Source organism: Copidosoma floridanum, unplaced genomic scaffold, assembly GCF_036245765.1.
Source record: "Copidosoma floridanum isolate Cflo_tuat_1 unplaced genomic scaffold, Cflo_Japanese_pri ptg000030l, whole genome shotgun sequence".
NCBI classification, from domain to species: Eukaryota; Metazoa; Arthropoda; class Insecta; order Hymenoptera; family Encyrtidae; genus Copidosoma; species Copidosoma floridanum.
The window spans coordinates 23498377-23504881 of record NW_028321907.1 but is presented as its reverse complement, the minus strand read 5'-3'; the positions used below and the strand labels follow the sequence as shown (position 1 = coordinate 23504881).

The 6505-nt window shown below is 40.4% G+C and overlaps 1 pseudogene; it reads right to left on the bottom strand.

The window, feature by feature from the left end:
• Window positions 1-2046: 2046 nt before the first annotated feature.
• On the bottom strand, window positions 2047-2787 carry LOC149373568 (uncharacterized; annotated as a pseudogene).
• Between the last annotated feature and the right edge of the window lie 3718 nt (window positions 2788-6505).

The following is a 6505-nucleotide window of genomic DNA, read 5'->3' as shown; positions in this document are numbered from 1 at the left end:
AAATTTTGGCAGTCGTCTACCAGTGGTTCATCAAGCTGCATCAAAAATAAAGATGATAGTCGTGCAGCTGGGTATCCCGGTTACCGATGACTCTTCTGCAATGGGCAAGTTACCTAGGTCTACTTTCACCCTGAACCTCTAGGATTGACGAGTGCCACCAATAAAAATTTATTCAAACCGATGATGTCTCCGGCGAAATACCAGGAGACGTATCTAGCCAGATCACAACCTACTCCAACACTTCAGAGTTATGTGGCAGTACCACAATCTGGCCTGGTGCTGTTAGAGAATTTTTTACTTTAAATGAAAGCCTGGGAAGACAGCCCTGAAAAGTACGGGCAGCCACAACGGCCAACTTCTTAGTGGTCGTTCCAACGGCATACCTACAGAGAAGGTACTCTCCAGGCCCACATTCTCCACTAACTATGAGCGGTTGGTTATCTGGGGAACTACCTGAAGACGAGATATAATTTGGTCAGCGGCGTATCTCCCTCACGTACGGTCTTCATACACAGACTTTGAGGTCTTCACCATTGGCCTTTTTCAGGGCCAATATAAGTATTTACGTTCACTACTTAACCTTCAATCTCATTGGTTCTTTGAAGGGCCACCTAAGTTTCAACTACCTTACTAACAAATACATTTTTACTACCATTTCCGGAAACATTATTCGTCAACTAAAAAACTACGTAAAGCCGGCCACTATTAAACCAAGTCAGTCATTTACTGGCTGACTTCACGAGCAGAGTTGTTTGTCACGAGGCTGGGAACCCCAGTGACCGATGACCTTAAATTATCCTCTCGACTCTAAGCATTCAACCAGGAATAACCGAACCTCTTCAAGGTCAAAAACTTGAGCCAACGGGAGTCTCCAACAAGCAAGCATAACAAACTAATCTCTACCAATCTCTCCACCTTAGATCATCACAATAACTGAGTCTGCAAAAAAAATGTGCATTAGACACGAACGTTTCTGATGTTATACCAGGAGACGTTGGGAAAGATCTCTACAACTAGCTCCAAAGCTTCGAACTATGAAATTTTCTCCCCATCAGTCTGGGTCTTCACCAGCAGGCCAAAGAAGATCACCCTGAGATATCCAGGCAGTCACAATCGCTGTAAACTTTAGTCAAGAAAGAGTTTACTTAAGAAGCTCACTGGTCTTTTTTAGGACAATCAGACGTCAAACTACCTTGCCAAAAAATATATTAGAACTTAACAAAGTTGACAGAAAACAACATTTAGGGGTCACAAAAGTCTTAAGCATGCTAAAAGTCACAATAGGGTGAATCGGAAGGAAAACTTCAAACGTATCTAATGAATACTATTGAGATTTCAATCCACTGCGCGAGGCCTTCAGGATTCATGAAATAAGCCAGGAAGAATAACAATAAGGGAAAAGCACTAAACACTTTGTAGAGAAATCAGAATTATTATTATTTAGAATAAACTGTCGTAATACCGTCTTTACAAACTGTTCTTACGATTAAGTCTTAACTGGATAGAGACTAGTGATCAACTGAACTGGCCTGATGCGCAGCATAGGGGCTCGCGTATACACAGTACATATATAATAGCAGAGATGGCGCTTTATACAAACTTTTATTCTAACACTCCCTTCAGTTTAATGGAGCGCCTATCTTTGAACGGTTATAAGAAATAAATAATGTAAAAGTAATAAATAAAATGTATTAATGGGTCAGCCTTAATCTCGCTGTTTTTCGGGTCTTTGAAGTCTGCTCACTGATTGTTGTTACCTAAAAACAGAATTCAAACCATAAGGATTAGATTCTTTTGATTAAACGAGATTCACTGTCATGTAGTTTAACAGTCATTTAGTAATTTTGCAGTCATTTTCTCATGCAATTCAATCGGTAAAGCTTTAGTAAAAATGTCGGCAATATGTTCTTTAGAGGCAATCCACTTGATTTCTATGAACCCATATTTAGCACATTCTTTCACATAATGTTCTCGCACTGATGACATGTGTCTGAGTTTAGTTCCTCCATAAGACTTGGCGCTGGCTTCGGCTGCTTTATTGTCACACTACACAGTCATAGGATAGAGTGCGATATTTAGCACTGCTGTCAAGGTGTTTCTTAGAGCCATGAGTTCTTGACATGCCTCACTCATAGCTATATATTCAGCTTGGCAGGTTGACAACGAGACGTAAGTTTGTTTATGCGTTCTCCAAGATACAGAGTCGCCAAATAGTTTTATGACGTATCCACTCGTCGTATGCGAATCTTTGCAGTCTGCGAAACTTGCGTCCGAATAAGCCGTCATGATTTCTGTGCTTCCTTTAAAAGTCAGTCCTTTCTTTCTAGTTCCATTGAGGTAACGGAAAACTCTCTTGACCATTTGTCTATCTTCTTCTGTGGGATTGATCTGATGTCTACTTAATACGTTCACTGCATAAGATATATCAGGTCGAACAGTGTTTGCTAAGTACAGCAAACTGCCGACTGCTTCTCGATATGGGAAATCTTCCGGCCTATTCACACTTTGCTCTTCTTCGTTTCCAGATTCTTCTCTGTCTCTTCGTTGCTGATTTATGACTTGTCTCGTCACCATAGATGTCCTGCACTGTCGTGCATTGTTGAAACCAAACCTCTGCAGTATTTTGTTCGTATATTTGTCCTGTGTTAGACGAATGATTTGATTATTTCTGTCTCTGTCGATTTGTATTTCCAGGAAATTATTTGCTTCCCCTAGATCTGTCATTTTGAATTCGGCTTTAAGCTTATCACTCACTTCTGTAAGTTTATCGACATCGTTGCTTGCCATCAGTATATCATCCACATACAAAATCAAAAATAGAAATTTGCTTTCACATCTCCATATGAAGAGACAAGGCTCACTTGGGTGTTGCTGGAGTCCTATTTTTGTAGCAGTCTCTGAAAACCTCTGATTCTAGCGTTTGGGACTAATTTTAAGACCGTACAGGGATCTTTCCAACTTGCACACTTTGGTTTTTCTTAACTCTTGAGCACACGGAACACCATCAGGTATTTCCATGTATATATCATCATTCAATGTACCATTCAAGAAGGCAGTCTTAACATCAAGCTGTCGTGTTTCCAAGTTATATTTGTTTATGACTGCCAGTAAGACTCGAATCACCGCTAGTCTTGAGACTGGAGCATAAGTTTCCATCAGATCATATTGGTTTCTGTCTTTAAATCCACGGATCACTAACCTGGCTCTATATTTTATGTTTCCAGAGTTGTCTTCTTTCCTTTTCAGAACCCACCGGGAGTCAATTATATTTGGTTTTCTGCCTTTGCTATCACTCATTGGTTTATTTACCATTTTCCAAACAAAGTTGTCATTCATCGACTTCAGTTCCTCTTCTATTGCTTTCCGCCATTCTGTGCTGTTTTTGCTCTTCAGAGCATCTTGGTAGTTGGTTGGATCTTTGTAAATTTCTGCTAACAATGCATGATATACTTCATCCTGATTTAGATCCACAGAGCAGTCTTCTTCGTTAAAATTTTCCTGTCCAAATCTGATTTGATTATTTGAGTCATGGGGCACCTGCAGTCCTGTGAAACTAGTGTCATATATTAGCTTCTGTCGTTTCGCTGGTAAGAGCTCTTCCGTATTTCCTGAACCAGATGTTTTCGGCGGTCGTCCTCTCTTTCGTTTGACGATTTCTCCCTTCGTTTTTGTGTTTTCTTCCGTCTCTTCGTCGAACTTCAGGAGCCAGCAGTCGTTATCAACTGTCGTTGTAACTAATTCCCAATTCACGATATCGTTTTTCAGGTATCTGTCTTTGTATACCAGTCGTTCATTGAATCTCACATCTTTGCTTTCATAAAATTTTCCGTCTTCAGGTTTCATCAGGATAAATCCTGTGATTGTGTATCCCACTAGAACAATTCGTTGAGCTAACGGACCGAACTTCGGGCCGGAATTTCTTTGAATCTTCATGTATCCCAAGCACCCAAACCGTTTCAGTTGTTCGATATTGAGATTCTTATGCGGCGCAAATTTTACCAACGGAATTTCCATTCCATTCGACCTGTGAGGTGTTCGGTCGTAAGCATCAACTGCTACACTCAGAGCCAAGTCCCACATGTTCTCTGGGAGACCGGAGTCGAACATGTAGACTCTTGTCTTCTTTGCGATTGTTTGGTTGAATCGTTCTGCCGTCCCGTTGTGCTCCGGTGTATCCGGGCTAGCTAGCTGCAGTTCGGCCCCCAGTTCCTTTAAGACCTCTCGGGTATGGCCACCAGTGAATTCCGTACCTTGGTCAGACCTAAGATAGCAGAACTTGGCGTCATACTCCAAGATGTTTCTGGCGCTCCGGACAAAATTTTCCAGGCAAATCCCTGTATCACTTTTAGCTTTCATTGGATATGCCATGGCCATTCTTGAGTAATCATCCACAAACACTGACACAAACTTGTAGCGTTTGGGGTATGAAGTTGGACTTATGGGACCCATGGTATCCGAATGAATAATTTGGAGGGGAGCGGTGGATCTCACTCTAACTGTCTTAGCCGGAAGTTTGTTGAATTTTGCCTGGGAGCATACATCACAATTAGCTATACTATCATCAAATATAACTTTCTTCAAATCTTTGCAATTTGGAAATTTCTTCTGAAATGCCTTTAGATAAGCGAGGGAAGCATGCCCTAATCTCACGTGCCATAGGATGGCCTCGTTAATGGGGCTTGTTTTTTCAAGAGTTCTATAGCTGTCATTAATGGGTGTGTTGTACACGCTTATTTTATTAGGATTCAGGAGTTTACGGTCATTGACTGAGTTATGAAAGCAAGATCCTATGGGATGTAGTGCCAACGGATTTCCAATAGCTTCCTCTTGCTCGACATTTTTACTTAAGTCTCTGTCTTGTTCACTGTCTTTTGTTATAGCTTTGCTTCGTGTATTATACCGAGGTTCACCCGAGCTATTCGTCACTAGATATGCATATTTCCTGTCAAATTTGTTTTTATCTTTATTGTGAACATTTAATTTAACAAGCCAGTATGGCTGTCGATAGACTCCTGTGACGAATGACTCGTTCGAAGTCGGGTCAAATATATCAATTTTGTTATTATCGAGATACATGGCCAGGCCTGAATCTACAAATTTTCTCATAGAAAGTAAGTTTTCCGACAAGGATTGAGAGCAGATCACATCATTTAATGTCAGATCATGGTTATTATTTTTACCGACGATGGTGCCTTCTCCCTCCGTTTTCAAGTCTGCCAGAGGATTACTATTCGCGCACTTAATTTTGCTTGTTTTATTACAATTTAAGCTCTTAAATACTAGCCGAGAATTGACCAAGTGGTCGGTCGCTCCTGAGTCAGCGATGAATTTAACTAGATTGTAGTTGTCGGTCTTTAATTTTTTTGCAGAACTTGAAAACAGCGAAGAAGCAATGTCGCTTTGCTTAAAAACAGTCTTACCTTTCTTGTCATTTGTGTTTCCACTCTGTCTTTTTGTTTTACTTTCATTTTTACTAATTTTATGATTGTCCCTTTTCTGTCTTTTGTTTTGGTTGTTATTTTCACTGTCATGCTCCCTTTTTCCCTTTTTATTTGTCGAATTTTTAGATCCTTGTCCGTCTTTGTTTTCCCGTCTTTTGAAGTCCCAATTTAAATTTTTCTTCTCACCTGATTTGGCAGCCCTGCAATTTTTCTTATGCTCCATGAGGTTCCGTTGAAACCTTCCACAGGAGTAGCACTTTCTCATTCCTGCGTCGACCGGGCAGTTATAGGAGTGGTGCCCATAGTCATCGCACCGATAACACCGTTCGTTATCGTGGGTTGAGTTGGGCTGGTGCACCCGTAGCGCTGTTGCAGGCGCAGTTCCCCCAGCAGCTCCGGTCTTCTGTCGTCTTGACTCTGTCTTTAAAAAGAAAGATTTCAAACGGTCATAAGTCATCCTTCTTCCTTGCGCATCTTCAATCACAGCGTCGAGGGTTTCAATCTGCGCTACGTTATTAACGACGGCATTATAGAATGCGTCACGTATTTCTTCTTCTGACAAGGGTTGTTTTCCCTGTAAATTTTCGTAGCTTCTGAGAAGCTCTTCAAATTTATCAACGAAATCAGACCCTGTCATTTTATTTGGGAAATACCGAAAAGTATACAGTTTTCGTCTGATTTCATTTGACGATAAGTTTGACTCGTTTCTTTTGATTTCTTTCAATTTATTTAGCAGTTCTTTGGGATCGGAAAAATAAGCAGTCTTTAGATGGTAAAAGTCATCAATGTGATTGATTATAACATGTCGTACCCTTTCTTTGTGATCATCTAATTCTTTGGCAGACATAAATGTGGGAAACTCAACGGTATTATCCAAGACGTACAGTAGTTTTTTAATTTTTAATTCTGAAAATAATTTATCGAGAAACAATTCTATCTTTGTTTTAGGGGTTAATTTATAATCATAACGGGACGGTGAGTCCTTGTTTAACAGTTCAAGTTGGAACCTTTCACTCCGATCGAGATCAGTCGTTCTGTCATGCAGTACTCGATTTAGGGTTCTT